Genomic DNA, 16771 nt, shown 5'->3' on the forward strand with positions numbered 1-16771 from the left:
AAAATGCCAATAAGCGTAAATTTATTGGTTTGCGCAAAAGTTATAGCATCTACAAACTAGGGTACATTTTCTGGAATTTACACAGCTTTTATTTTATGACTGCCTATCTCAATTCTTGAGGTGCTAAAATAGCAAGGAAGTACAAAACCCCCCCAAATGACCCCATTTTGGAAAGTAGACACCCCAAGGAACCTGCTGAAAGGCATGTTGAGTCCATTGAATATTTTTTTTTTTTGTAACAAGTGATTGAATAATGACAAAAAAAAAAAAAAAAAAGAAATTACAAAAAGTTGTCACTAAATGATATATTGCTCACACATGCCATAGTTATATGTGGAATTGCACCCCAAAATACATTCTCCTGCTTCTCCTGAGTACGGGGATACCACATGTGTGAGACTTTTTGGGAGCCCAACCACGTACGGGGCCCCGGAAATCAAGCACCGCCTTCAGGATTTCTAAGGGCGCAAATTTTTGATTTCACTTCTCACTACCTAAGACAGTTTTGAAGGCCATAAAATGCCCAAATAGCACAAAATCCCCCCAAATGACCCCATTTTGGAAAGTAGACACCCCAAGGAATCTGCTGAGGGGCATATTGAGCCCACTGAATATTTTTTTTTTTTGTACCAAGTGATTGAATAATGACAAAAAAAAAAAAAGAAAAAAGAAATTACAAAAAGTTGTAACTAAATGATATATTGCTCATACATGCCATGGTTATATGTGGAATTGCACCCCAAAATACATTCTGCTGCTTCTCCTGAGTACGGGGATACCACATGTGTGGGACTTTTTGCGAGTCTAGCCGCGTACGGGACCCCGAAAACCAAGCATCGCCTTCAGGATTTCTAAGGGCGCAAATTTTTTATTTCACTCCTCACTACCTATCACAGTTTTGAAGGCCATAAAATGCCCAAATAGCAGAAACCCCCCCCCAAATGACCCCATTTTGGAAAGTAGACACCCCAGGCTATTTGCTGAGAGGCATGTTGAGTCCATGGAATATTTAATATTTTGACACAAGTTGCGGGAATATGACAATTTTTTTTTTTTTTGCACAAAGTTGTCACTAAATGATATATTGCTCACACATGCCATGGGCATATGTGGAATTACACCCCAAAATACATTCTGCAGCTTCTCCTGAGTACGGGGATACCACATGTGTGGGACTTTTTGGGAGCCTAGCCGCGTACGGGACCCCGAAAACCAAGCACCGCCTTCAGGATTTCTAAGGGCATACATTTTTGATTTCACTCCTCACTACCGATCACTACCTATCACAGTATTGAAGGCCATAAAAGGCCAAGATGGCACACAACCCCCCCAAATGACCCCATTTTGGAAAGTAGACACCCCAAGCTATTTTCTGAGAGGCATTTTGAGTTCATGGAATATTTTATATCTTGCCACCAGTTGCTGGAATATGACAAACTTTTTTTTTTTTTTTTTGCACAAAGTTGTCACTAAATGATATATTGCTCACACATGCCATGGTTATATGTGGAATTGCACCCCAAAATACATTCTGCTGCTTCTCCTGAGTACGGGGATACCACATGTGTGGGACTTTTCGGGAGCCTAGCCGCGTACGGGGCCCCGAAAACCAAGCACCGCCTTCAGGATTTCTAAGGGCGCAAATTTTTGATTTCACTCCTCGCTGCCTATCACAGTTTCGGAGGCCATAGAATTCCCAGATGGCAGACAACCCCCCCAAATGACCCCATTTTGGAAAGTAGACACCCCAAGCTATTTGCTGAGAGGCATGGTGAGTATTTTACAGCGCTCATTTATTTTTGAAAATGAAGAAAGATATATATATATATATTTTTTTTTTCTTTTTTCAATTTTCAAATCTTTGTGACAAAAAGCAAGATCTGCAAAATACTCAACATACCTCTCAGCAAATAGCTTGGGGTGTCTACTTTCCAAAATGGGGTCATTTAGGGGGGTTTTGTGCCATCTGGGCATTCCATGGCCTCCGAAACTGTGATAGGTAGTGAGGAGTGAAATCAAAAATTTACACCCTTAGAAAGCCTGAAGGTGGTGATTGGTTTTTGGGGTCCCGTACGCGGCTAGGCTCCCAAAAAGTCTCACACATGTGGTATCCCCGTACTCAGGAGAAGCAGCAGAATGTATTTTGGGGTGTAATTCCACATATGCCCATGGCATGTTTGAGCAATATATCATTTAGTGACAACTTTGTGCAAAAAAAATAAAATAAAATAATAATAATTCTCTTTCCTACAACTTGTGTCAAAATATAAAATATTCCATGGACTCGAGATGCCTCTCAGCAAATAGCTTGGGGTGTCTACTTTCCAAAATGGGGTCATTTGGGGGGGTTTTGAACTGTCCTGGCATTTTATGAACAACATTTAGAAGCTTATGTCACACATTACCCACTCTTCTAACCACTTGAAGAAAAAGCCCTTTCTGACACTGTTTGTTTACATAAAAACATATTATTTTTTTGCAAGAAAGTTAAGTTGAACCCCCAAACATTATATATTATTTTAAAGCAAAGGCCCTACAGATTAAAATGGTGGGTGTTGCATTTTTTTTTACCACGCAGTATTTGCGCAGCGATTTTTCAAATGCATTTTTTTGGGCAAAAATACATATTTTTTTATTTTAATGCACTAAAACACACTATATTGCCCAAATGTTTGATGAAATAAAAAAGATGATCTTAGGCCGAGTACATAGATACCAAACACGACATGCTTTAAAATTGCGCACAAATGCGCAGTGGCGACAAACTACATACATTTTTAAAAGCCTTTAAAAGCCTCTACGGGTTACCACATTAGATTTACAGAGGAGGTCTACTGCTAAAATTACTGCCCTCGATCTGACCTTCGCGGTGATACCTCACATGCATGGTACAATTGCTGTTTACATATGACGCCAAACCGACGCTTGCGTTCGCCTTTGCGCAAGAGCAGGGGGGGACAGGGGTGCTTTTTTTTTTTTTTTTTTTTTATTATTATTTAATTTGCTTTTTTAATTTTATTTTAAACTGTTCCTTACTTTTTTTTATTATTTTTATAATTTTTATTGCCATCTTAGGGCATGTAAATATCCCCTATGATAGCAATAGTTAGTGACAGGTACTCTTTTTTGAAAAAATTGGGGTCTATTAGACCCTAGATCTCTCCTCTGCCCTTAAAGCATCTGACCACACCAAGATCGGTGTGATAAAATGTTTTCCCACTTTCCCAATGGCGCAGTTTATATCCGGGGAGGGGACATACCCTCCCACTGCTTGTAAAAGCAGTTTAGAGGCTAATTAGCCGCTAGGACTGCTTTTACATGAAAGCCGACCGCTGGCTGAAAAGAATGATACCAAGATGATACCTAAACCCGCAGGCATCATTCTGGTATAACCATTCAAAGTCCAGCAACATACCATACGTTGATGGTTCTTGTTGGACATGTATTGTAATCTTTTTTTTTTTTCATGCAGCCTGTTGGCTGAACGAAAAAAAGATTGATCGGTGGGTATGCCCACCATTAGAATACCTCCCTTCATCCACCCACTTCTAATGATGGGCATACATGCACCATTTATATATGCCGAAGCATGGGGCATCCTCCCGCAAAAAAGTTATGCCGCTCACACACGTATGTACGCCGCATAAAAAGTTATGGCGCATACACACGGTCGGACTTTTCCACGGGCAAGCTTCCGACGGAATTTCGACCGTATGTACGCGGCATTAGGAGCAAAATCGCTCCTCCGCCCCTAATGCCCCCATGCTTCGGCATATATGCTCTTTTTTTAACTGTGGTGGTGAAATCACCTCCCACAGTGTTGGAGTCGCGGCTTTATGTATCGTGGGAGCAAACGCTGTTGCTGTCACGCTAAATAAATCCGTGCTGCAACTGAATGGCGTACCTGCTAAGCAAATGATGGTTAACATTATAACAAAGTAACATTACATTTTAACATTAAGATCTTACCATACCATACCTGCAAAGCAAATACCAAAAAAATAAATACAGTAAAAAATAAAACATTTTTTAACGCAACCTGTGCCTAAAAAATATACATGCCAAAGCATGGGGGCATCCTCCCGCATAAAAAGTTATGCCGCATACACACGGTCGAACTTTTCCACGGGCAAGCCTCCGTCGGAATTTCGACCGTATGTACGCGGCATTAGGAGCAAAATCGCTCCTCCGCCCCTGCTGCCCCCATGCTTTGGCATATATGCTTTTTTTTTTAACCGTGGTGGTGAAATCACCTCCTACAGCGTTGGAGTCACAGCTTTATAAATCGTGGGAGCAAACGCTGTTGCTGTCACGCTAAATAAATCCGCGATGCAACTGAATGGCGTACCTGCTAAACAAATGATGGTTAACAATAAAACAAACATTACAGTATAACATACCATACCTGCAAAGCAAATACAATAAAACATTGTAAAAATAGAGAGAATAGATATAGAACAATAGTGAGTGGACAGTAGAGAGTGAACATAAGAGAACAATAAAGAGAGGAGAAAAATACAACCACAACTATTTTTGGATTTTTTATTTTATATATTTTTTTGTGTTTTTGTGTAAGTTTTTTTAATTTTTTTTCCACTTTTTTTTACTTTTATAAAAACTGTAAGAAAACTGTAAACTGAACGTTGCAGATTATGGTCTCTCAAAATGTGATGGCCATCACATATTCCGAGACCCTGTGTTGGTGTGCCTAGGACTGTGTGGTGCTGTACCCTACGCTAAAACTCAACTAGTGTGTGGTAGCGTTTGAAACATGCACCAATGCAGAGACCAGGTTGGTCAGGACAGTCGGGACAATAAAAGCGGGTGTCACGCCTAAATCCGAGTTTGCTGCAGACACGACATCTTTTTTGGCGGGCTCTTTGGGTAGGGGTACCAGGGAGGACAAAAGGAAAATGCCTCTCATACAGCCGGCTCACTGCATTTGCGTTGGGAAGGTGGGGCACAGCACCATCTGGAAACAGAAGGGCTTCGACGATCTCTTCCTGGAATTTTAGGAAGGATCCAGTCCGTCCTGAAGCTCTGTATAGCACATGAGCGTTCAGCAAAGCCAATTGAAACAAATACACTGACACTTTTTTGTACCAGCGTTTGGACCTCCGGGCAATTAGGTACGGCGCCAACAACTGGTCATTGAGGTCCACCCCTCCCATGTTAAGGTTGTACTCGTGGATACAGAGGGGTTTCTCCACAACACCAGTCGCCGTAGGAATTTGGACTGCCGTGTCTGCGTGAAGCGTGGGCAGAACGAAAACATTCCGTGAATCCCTCCACTTCACTGCTAACAAATTATTACACCGTAAGCAGGCTCTCTCCCCCCGACTAAGACGGGATTCTACAAGCCGTTGGGGGATGCCCCGGCGATTAGGTCGCACGGTGCCACATGCGCCAATTCCATAATCAAAAAGGTGACTAAAAAGTGGCACGCTTGTGTAATAATTGTCCACGTACAAGTGGTACCCCTTTCCGAATAAGGGTGACACCAATTCCCACACTATCTTACCAGCGCTCCCTATGTAATCAGGGCAATTCTCCGGCTCTACGTGACTGTCTTTTCCCTCGTAAACCATAAAGCTAGATGTATAGCCTGTTGCCCTGTCACAGAGCTTATACAACTTGACCCCGTATCTGGCACGCTTGCTGGGAAGGTATTGTTTGAATGACAAGCGGCCAGAAAACTTAACCAGGGACTCATCAACGCAGACAACTTGATTGGGATTATACAAGGCTGCAAACCGTTCGTTGAAGTGGTTTACGAGGGGCCGAATTTTGTAGAGCCGATCGAATTCAGGGTCTCCCCGAGGACGACAGAGTTCATTGTCACTAAAATGCATGAACCGCAAGATCTGCTCGTATCGTGTCCTGGTCATGGAGGCAGAGAAAATGGGCATATGGTGAACTGGGTGCGTGGACCAATACATCCGCAGCTCACTCTTTTTAGTAATGCCCATGATGAGGGAAAGGCCCAGAAAGATCTTAAATTCGGAAACCGTAATTGGCTTCCAATCTCTGGCAAGGGACAGCTGGGGATTAGCGGCGAAGAATTGACCAGCGTACAAATTGCTTTGGTCCACAATAGATCTATAGAGATCTTCCGTGAAATACAGCGAATAAAAATCCAGTGACGTAAAATCAACTGTATTCACCTGAATTCCGGGTTGGCCAGTGAATGGGGGAAGTACGGGTGCTGCAGAAGTGGTGGGTACCCAATCAGGATTGGCGAATGCAGCAGGAAGGGCACTATGGGGACGGGCCTGTCTTTGTCGTCTTCTTCTTCTTGGTGGCAGCGGGACACTACTCGTGCTTGCCACCTCTCCAGCTTGAACTGCACTTATGGGACTCGCCACGTCACCAAGTGTTACTGCAGTGCTGGATATATGACCAGGATGTACTAGGCCGCTGGTGCTTGCCAGTTCACCAGAAGGAATAGCGGCGCTAGTACTTCTCTCCTCCATACGAGAGCCCTGCGGTTCTTGCACCTCAGCGACAGCAGAAGATCGGGGTCTGGTACGCCTGACCCTAGCAGGGACCACTCCGTCGTCAGAGCTATCTGTCAGGGAGCCACTGTCGTCTACAGGATCGTATTCTGAGCAAGAATTTGACAGATGCGTGACCTCCTCATCACTATCCGTCAGGCTCATAAACAAGTAGGCCTCTTCATCACTGTACCATCGATTTGCCATTTTGGGCTCTAAATTTAGGGCTACAGTGGTGAGATTCACAGGCAAAAAAGCACCTGACCTGTTAGCGACTGAGTCAAGCGCTACCAAAAAAACTGTTAGCGATCGCAGAGATCAGGCCTGACTCTGCGAACGCTGCAGTTATGTGTTTTTGTGTTTTGTGTCAGTGATCGATCGATTGATCGATACTGCACTTCGGTGGGCTGGACTGGGCGAAGGGGCTAAACGCAGGTGCTAGCAGGTATCTGGGCTGATCCCGCTAACCATGCGTTTTTGGGAACCCTAAACTGCAGGGGACGCTAGTATAGATCTGATCAGATCAAGTATCGATCCGATCAGATACTATACCACTAAAGGGATGCGTATGGTGCGTGCGTGGGTGTTAGCGCTATTGGCCGCTGCCTGGGGCGACGCAGACCCTATCTGGCGCTAAAACCAAACTTTGATCACCCGCCGGGCGATCAGGGGGTTAAAATTTTATTGCAAAAAATATGGCGGGTGCCTTGATGCAATAAAAAATTAACTAGCTAAACTGCGTCACCGGTGACACTTATACTGTGATCACTGGTGACAGGGGGTAATGATGGGGTTAAACCTTTATTGGGGGGGGTTAGGGGGGGTCCCTAGACTATTTAGAGCCTAATACTGATTACCCTAACACTTATTTTTGTCACTAATGACACTAGTACAGCGATCAAAAAAAAATCTGATTGCTGTACTGGGTGACACAGTGACAGGCAGTGAATGGGTTAATTTGGGGGGTGATCGGGGGGTGATCAGGGGGTTAAAAGTGTGCCTACGTGACCTGGTGTCAGTGTAGTGTTGTGCAACTCACTGTTAGATGCTCTCTCCCTCTCGGTCTGGAACGGAAAGACCGACACGAGGGAGAGAGCAGTACTTCCCCTGCCAATGTTTACAAAACATTGCCAGGGGAAGACAACCATTGGTTGGAGCGATCACCAGGTCCAGGCCAGATTTTATTGGCCTGGACCTGGTGATTGATCAGTTCTGCATCGAATCTGATCATCGTGAACGGCGGTGGGGCGCGCGCGCGCGCCCCATCGCCGTTCACGCGCCGGACGTCATAATACGTGATCTCGCCCAGGAGTGCCATCTTGTGGACGTATTATGACGGTGCGGCGACGGCAAGTAGTTAAACCACCAGTTTATACTGTGGCAGATTGTCTCCCCTGGGCAAAACGCTGTAACTGTACGTCAGCTGCTTTAAGAGATGTAGGGGGTGCCTCCGGCTACCCACGATCGCTCCTGACGGAACGGAGACCTTTCAATGTAAATAGACAGATCTCCGTTTTGTCAGGGGAGGAAAGACAGATTTCCTGTTCCTACTGTTTAGGAACAGCGATCGGCCTCCTCCCAAAGACAGTCCTATCCCCCCACAGTTAGAAACACTCCCTAGGTAACACACGTAACCCCTTGATCGCCCCCTAGTGTTAACCCCTTCCCTGCCAGTGACAGTCAGGCCTCGTACACACGACCGAGTTTCTCGGCAAAAAACAGCAAGAAACTTGCTGGGATTTTTTTTTTGCCAAGGAAACCGGTCGTGTGTACATTTTTCGACGAGGAAACTGTCAAGGATCCAGTCGAGCCAAAAAGAGAGCATGTCTTCTTTTTCTTTGAAGGGAATGGAGAAACTTGCCTTGTCGAGTTCCTCGACAGCCTAACAAGGAACTCGACGAGGAAAACGTTTTGTTTCGCCCGTCGAGTTCCTCGGTCGTGTGTATGAGGCTTTATACAGTCATCAGTGGGTATTTTTAGCACTGATTGCTGTACAAATGTCAATGGTCCCAAAAAAGTGTCCGATCTCTCCGCCGCAATGTCCCAGTCCCGCTGCAAATTGCCATTACAAGTAAAAAAAAATGCCTTAAATCTATTCCCTATTTTGTAGACGCTATAAATTTTGCACAGATCAATCAATGTACCCTTATTGTGATTTTTACCAAAAATATGTAGAAGAAGAATATATATCGGCCTAAACTGAGGAAGAGATTTGTTTTTTTATATTTTGAGGGGGAGGGGGTATATTTATTATAGCAAAAAGTTAAAAATATTACTTTTTTTGTCGCTATTTTTTTGTTTAGAGTGCAAAAAATAAAAACCGCAGAGGTGATCAAATACCACCAAAAGAAAGCTCTATTTGTGGCGAAAAAAAAAATAAACTTAGTTTGGGTACAGCATCACACGACCGCGCAATTGTCAGTTAAAGCGACGCAGTGCCGTATCGCAAAAAAACGCCTGTCATTAAGTGGTTAAGGCAGCCAATTCCATTGTAATAGACTGCCTAATACACCTAAAGTCTCAGGCCCCGTACACACGACAGAGGAACTCGACGTGCTTGGCACGTCGAGTTCCTCGTCGAGTTTTGGGATGAAGCCGCCGAGGAGCTCGGCGGGCCGCCTTCTCCCATAGAACAACGCGGACAACGAGAAAATAGAGAACATGTTCTCTATTTTCTCGTCGAGTTCCTCGGCGGCTCCATCGAGCCAAAACTGTACAGACGACAGGGATTCTCGGCAGAATCCGGGTTTTGACCGAGTTTCTCGGTGAATTCTGCCGAGAAACTCTGTCGTGTGTACGAGGCCTCACATGTATAATTTTCTCTGGAACAGAGCACCACAATGCATGGCAAAGTATTACTGTGCATTTCAGTGTGCTGCACACACAGGTGCAGTAGGAAGGTGCATTAAGGTGCCATTTAGAATGAATGCCACCACATCACACCAACATGCATAAAGCACATTACTGCAGCACACTGGTGTGAATGAATCCTAAAGTCACCCATTCCTTAGCCAAATATGAAATATTCAGCCTATAAAAAAAAAATCTATGAACAAACGCTGCTCCAGTCTGTCCCCAGTAACCCAAATATACCCCACTAGGCACCGCCATCTCGTCTCTTACATAGCATTGAGTTGGTGCCAGACTGACGATCAAAGCCAATGCATCAAAGGAGCATAAGTCCATCTTATGATCCTCATATAGTTGTCTGCATACATCAGGGAAAGCACATCCATTTAGAAGAACAGGTCCCCAGCAACCATTTAACCATACCTCCCAACTGTCCCTGATTTCAAGGGACTGTACCTGATTTGGAGCAATGTCCCTCTGTCCCTCATTCTCCTCATTTGTCCCTCATTTTGGTCTGATCTATAGAGCTGTATATAAAATGCACTGTTTATCTATCAGAAAGTGTTTCCCAGGCCTAAACCTTTCATCTGATTGCTAAATTGCTGCGTTTGTAAATTCTAAAAGCCAATATAAAGGAATAGTAGTGGTAAAAAAAGCTTGTGGGTTTAACCAATCTTGTTTTTTTGTACAATTCTTCTTTAAGGGGGCGTGGCAAGGGGTGTGTCCTATGCCTGCATACTCTTGCTGATAGGTGTCCCTCATTCCCATCTTAAAAAGTTGGGAGGTATGATTTAACTACAATGGCAGGTCATAACATAATAGAGTTAACAAAGAATACAAACACAATAAAATGTATAATAAGACGATGAAGATGAGGGCTGAGCTGTTGACCTTTACAAAAAGTAAAAATTAGCATATCTGTAACAGAGATATTTAAGGGTGAAGAAGACCATCTATTGGGGAGATCTACCTTCACTTCCTGTCCCGTAGCCAAAACAGGAAGTGAGAGGAACCCCCCAATCATCATAAATAGTGTCCCCATTGGAAGATTTCCCCTCTATTACCTTTCTGGGGACAACCCAAAATGTGTGATTTTCTTTTATTTTCACTTTCAATGATGATGGTAAACAGGGCAAATGAAGAGGGTGAATCCCCCTAACATGGGCACAGACAGCAATAAAAACCTCACCAGTGTTCTAGTCCATCTTCACTCTGCCCCCCCAAAAAAAACGCTTTGCCTTTAGTTATACTTGAATTTCTGGTTAATCATTGGCACTTTCTGTACTTGCTGACAATTTTCTTAGCCTGAAAATGAAAACGAATGCAAGCACCACATCTAAAAAACAAAAAAAACAAACTGGTAAGCTGTTTTTGTGTTTAAATATCATTCTTCTGGCTTGGGTATGCATTCACGAAAACCCGGTGTTCAATGTTATAAATTGTTCCCAATGTTCTCCACATGATTGACTATCAACATATTATTATTTATTTATTTTTACAGGCTTTGCAAATTGTGTTATTCTTCCAATTTCCACCTCTTAGGGCCCTTTCACACGGGCGGCCGATCGGGTCCGCCTGTCAGTTTTTAAGGCGGATCTGATCAGACTCTCTAGTCTCCTCTTTGGAGCAGCGGGTATTCAGCTGTCAGCTGAACTGCTGTCAGCTGAGTGAAAACATGTGCCGATAGCTTGTTCCTCTCGTGTTAGATGTATTCGCAGTCAGATTGCATTCTATTGTATGCCTTGCCATTTTTTGGGGTCTATTGTGTCTTGGAGAAAAATGTCCTTTAAAGGAAGTGTATTGGGGTTTGTATGCATTTTCTTTCTTTGTTTATTACTATCAGGGCTAAAAGTTAACAAATAGCTTTATTTCCACCGTGTACATATGAAACATTACTTATTTTGTATTTTCATCATCAGCCAGTAGGTGGAGCTCTCAGCTCTAATTTCAGCATCTACCTGTCGATTATTAGCTGCTCAGTAGTAAAACGTCTGTAGTTAAAGAGGAACTGCAGTCTGCTCACATAGTTTGGAATAAAAACATCTTTGCCATTCTCAAGCTTCCCCCCAACCACTTTGCATATTCCAGTGGTACCTTGAATTACAAGCATAATTCGTTCCAGAAGAATGCTTGTAATCCAAAGCACTCATATATCAAAGCGAGTTTCCCCATAGGAGTCAATGGAAACTCAAATTATTTGTTCCAGTGGCACTGCTAGTGTATGCAATACCGTGTTTGGCCAGAGGTGGGGGGTGCCATAGACACTAGGCGACCGCTCTGAGATGTTTGTATGCCCTCAGTGAGGTTTGGAGACACTCAGGAATAGAGTGTTTCCAAATGTTCCTGAGTGGCTCCGAACAGGTCCAAACTGCTCTGATTGTCACCGGCGTTCCACCCACCTTTGGCAAAATGCGGTACTGCACACCCCAGAGGCTTGAATCCTGCTTGTCTTGCGAGACAAAATACAAAAGAATAGCTTGTATTGCTATACACTCGTAAACCGCGTTACTCTAATTTTGTAGTTGCCAAATATGCTGCAGAAATCTCCCTCCACTGAGTCTGGCTGCAACCATTTTAACTGTGGGCAGCTGAAGCTGCTGCCTGTTCACTTTCTGAATTTACACAGACACACAGAGGCACACCTTCAGCTCTTCAGCCCTACGGCTCTCATTAGCCTTCTGATGACTCAGCCTCCCTCTCTTCCTGGCAAACTCTTACGAGAGAGAGTCAAAGTGAGTCCTATGTCATGAAAGCAAATGTTCATCATAAAACAAAATATTGTATATAAAAATTAATAAGCCTCAGTGAACTGTATTGTACTCTGTATGAACCTTATCTTTGTGTGCACACCGACTAGTGTACAAGATTTCATATGCTGCTGCTTAGAATATAGATTCCAGTGATGAATACTGATAAATATGCTATCTTTTTGCTCTGATAACAAGATGCATGAGTTGTTGGACCTGCTGCTATGCTTGGCCCATTTTATTGCTTCGTAAACCAGTCCAATTAGTATTGTTTTATAAATCTGACTTTCATGCTTAAAATGTTGATACACAGATGCATTAGTGCACTTTGTTTAAACAGAATGCACAAATACATCTATATTGAGTAGCCATGTGAGTAACCATAACAAATGCAAGTTGTTCTTTTTGTCTGTGATTGTGCTTCACAGTAATTGTGCTTTATTATTCCTCCCAGCTTTAAGCCCAACTCTGCTTGGTAAATGCTTCATAAAGACTAGGGCCCAGATCCACAAAGAACTTACGCCGGCGTATCTATTGATACGCCGCATAAGTTCTACGATGCCCCGTCGTATCTTTGTTTTGTATCCACAAAACAAGATACGACTGAATGTGGGCTCGATCCGACTGACGTACGTCTTAGTACGCCGTTGGATCTTAGGTGCATATTTACGCTGCCCGCTAGGTGGCGCTTCTGTTGATTTCCGCGTAGAGTATGCAAATTAGCTATATATAGATACGCCGTGCGCAACTAAATTCGTGAATCGGCGTATCTATCTAATTTGCATATTATACGCGTAAATCTACGGAAGCGCCACCTAGCGGCCAGCGTAAATATGCAACTAAGATACGACGGTGTAAGAGACTTACGCCGGCCGTATCTTAGTAAAATTCAGGCGTATCTTGCTTTCTGAATACAGAAAGAAGATACGCCGGCGCTTCCTAGAACTTACGCGGTGTATCAATCGATACGCCGACGTAAGTTCTATCTGAATCCGGGCCACTGTGTATGATGCGGTCCTAGTTTCCTAGTTTGCCATGTTGGCTGAACATTCAAATAATGCTATTTCCAAAACATACAGAGAGGCATTTTGTTTTACAAATATTAACCTAAACTGATAGAATTGATTATATTAAGCTGATCGCATTCACTCTGAAAACATTACAAAGACTTTAGATTACCTTTAATGAACCCTGTGTGATCTGTGAACCAATTATTCTTCCTGAGATGAAAAGAACACAAACACTTCACACAACAGTCTCCATACACCAATAACACAGCAGGCTTCAAGAGGAGAGAAAACATGCAGGAATCCAAACCAAGCTCCCCAAACAAACAACCTCACGGGGGACTTTATCTGTCATTCACGACACAAGTCCACCATAAAGCAAGTACTGTAGACAAGTGTCTTATGTAATATAATTGAGCACTGGCAACTTGACAAAAGAGAAATTCAAACATTCAATACATAGTCATTTTATGAATAAATCAATCAGAATAAATCCACATTAGGAATAACAAATCCAGATACATTAAAGGATTCCTCTAGAGAGATCTCAATTAATTACTCCATTCTAATAAAACTCTAGATGTACTGTGCATACAGTATGAGAAAGCTAAGTTTCTTTCTAATGCCACGTACACACGATCAGATTTTTAGACAACAAATGTTCGATATGAGCTTTTGGTCGGACATTCCGACCGTGTCTATGCTCCATCGGACATTTGCTGTGGGAATATCCGACAGGAAATGTTTGAGAGCTGGTTCTCAATATTTCCGACAACAAACGTTCTGTATGCAATTCCCACTCACAAAAATCCTACGCATGCTCGGAATCATTGAACTTAATTTTTCTTGGCTCGTCGTAGTGTTGTACGTGACCGCGTTCTTGACTGTCGGAATTTCCGACAACATTTGTGTGACCATGTGTATGCAACACAAGTTTGCTCCAATATTCCGTCGGAAAAAAAATCCACGGTTTTGTTGTCGGAATGTCCGATTGTGTGTACGTGGCATAAGATAATTGTTTTATGACAACTTTATCATCAAATTCAACCAATGATCATCCAGTAGTAATGAGAACAATGATTGCTGGATAAAGTGGAGTAGTGGGCCAGAAAATATTTGGGGCATGTCTAATCATCATATTGGGCAAAAAAAATATGCAAGTCTAAAAAAAAACTCTAACACTCTTTTTACCTTACCTGGGTTTGCTGTCACTGTGTCACGTGACCCTCTGTGGCATCTCCTCAGTTATGGGAGACTTGTGACCTGTTGCTACAGTGCATGTCTTGTTGCTGTCCTTTGCATTGTGACATGTGTATGTGTGTATATATACCTAGCCTTTATGCGGGAGGAGCCGAGCGTGGCTGAGCATAGCCGAGTGTACTGCGTGTATATGTCGGCGGCGTCGCTCAGAGACAGCGCGGGAGAGCTCAGAGACAGCGCGGGAGAAGCGGGAGGACACCCATGAGGCCGCAGACAAACGCCGGACCAGATAAGGCCGCCGATGGACGCCGGGCAAGACATCCAAAAAAACTGTAAGTAATTAATTTTTTTTCCAGGAATTTCCCTCCAGAGTATGGGTGCGCGCTATACGCCGGTGTGCGCTATAGGAAGATAAATACGGTAGTTATCACGTCTGAAAACATGTAATTACATGTTCTTTTAAACTTTAGTTTCACTTTTTGAACTCGGCTGCATCATAATCTCACAATATCTCACGAGATTACAGGCAGCCCACCCACTTTTACACTGATCTCCGCCGTTTTCAGAGGAAACACGTTTTCTCTGTTCTCCCTCTGAAAACTGAAGTGCTCAGTTTATTAAATCGGCTGCAGAGAAGGTAATTTTCCTCTGAGAACTGCCGAGAACTGAACAGAGAAAAAACTTCTCAGTTTATGAAACGGACACCTATATGATTTTACATTTTGACCATAGATACACTTGAACAAATGAAAGTAAAATCACAAATGGCATTCTGCATTCTAGACTCACCCTAGTACCCACAGTTTTAAAGTGGTTGTAAACTCTGTATCAACCCTTGTACCCATAGCCAGGTAAGCCTATAATAAGGCTTACCTGTAGGCACTGTGAATTTCTTCTAAACTTAAACAGTTTAGGAGATATGATGAAACCATTGGTGCATGGGCTCTGACTATCCGGCATACAGTGCTTGACCTTCAGAGCCTGTGCCGGAAATGGCGGCTCCTGCACACATGCCACTAACAGTGCCGGAGCCCGCAAATCGGGAAGAAACACCAGCAGAACATGTCAGCTGTCATATCGGTGAGATGCATACTAGCACATTATGCCGTTGTCCTATAGTTTTTTTGTTTTTTTTTATTCTTCAGTGGCTTACAACCACTTTAATGCATTTTCCAAACAGCCCCCAGAGGAGACTGTGAACTAATTTTCTTACTTTGGCAGCAAGGCTGACCACTTATTAAATTGTTGATATTTTCACTAAACAAACAATAGGATTCTGTACACTACTATAGGTCATATTGCCAGTGTACTTCTTAGCCACTTAAAGCGGAGTTCCAGACTTTTTTTAGGTTTATTAAAAGTCAGCAGCTACAAAAAGTGTATCTGCTGACTTCCAGTCCAGTGATGCGGCCGTCCGGAGCTCTGCTCCTCTCCCCCCCTCTTTGCCGTCACCTCCATTCACTCTGTGGGCACCCGGCCGTGACAGCTATCAGCTTCTGGGACAGGCGATCTTCTGGGACATGATCTCTCTACTTCCCTGACAGAACAGGAAACTGCTTTGTTTACATTGGCAGATCCTGTTCTGACTCTCTGAGGAGCGATCGCCAGTGGCCGCAGGAAATCGCAGCCGCTGCACCCGCGCATTGGCTCCCCCGCTGTGCAGCGGCATGCACCTGCCCACAGTATCTCGTGCACGAAACGATGTATGGGTACATCATTTTGTGCAATAGGGCCGCCCTGCCGTATATATGTGGTAGGCGGTCCTTAAGTGGTTAAACGGCCAGCCAAGGCCACTATGGCCTGCTTTGCTTATTCTTGCTAACAAAACAAAACTGACAGAAGTTCATTTATACACCCCCCCCCTCCCCCTTTGAATAATATCCGCCAGTGGCATTCTGTGTTTGACACTCATGTTGGGCAGCACTAGTAATGCATATACTAAATTGCGGACAAAGGATTCTCCTAGCCTAGCTTTTTTAGTACTTGCCTTGAATGCATTCTGGAGCAAAAGATGTTTGTACTGTGAGCCCAAACATCTCCAATTCCTGCAGAAATATCTAAGATGCTGATATTTTTACCTTGTAACAATAAAGTGTTACTAATCCCACAACAGTAAGATCGTTCTGTATATGCAGTAAAGCATGCTTGTTATACTCACTGTGGAACCTAAGAGGTTAGTCTTCTGCATTGTGTAAAAAGGCGATTTGATTCTGTCTTTTCTGACCCTCCCCTTCTTCCACTGTCCCCAATCTAACTCCTGGTAAGACAGAATCTAGGGGGACAAGCTGCACATGCTCAGTTTGGTGTGTGTTGCTAGAGAGTTTTTTTTTCTTGGGAGAGTTCATGTGATTAGCACAGGGCCAATCGGCACTGTCCAGACAGTGGACAGAGGGTTAGGGGTCCTGCAGACCTATAGGACAGTCAATGCCAAATGAAAACTCCTTCTACAAGCTTTAACCAGACACTGATAGAA

At 43.5% G+C, this 16771-nt stretch overlaps 1 protein-coding gene across 1 annotated transcript in view; it reads left to right on the forward strand.

Annotated features, from left to right (window-relative positions):
• The window catches only part of TAC3 (tachykinin precursor 3), a 111920-nt gene that overhangs the window by 18916 nt on the left and 76233 nt on the right, over positions 1 to 16771 (forward strand). The window lies entirely within an intron of this gene.

The sequence above is a fragment of the Rana temporaria genome, chromosome 2 (genome assembly GCF_905171775.1).
Source record: "Rana temporaria chromosome 2, aRanTem1.1, whole genome shotgun sequence".
Taxonomy (NCBI): domain Eukaryota; kingdom Metazoa; phylum Chordata; class Amphibia; order Anura; family Ranidae; genus Rana; species Rana temporaria.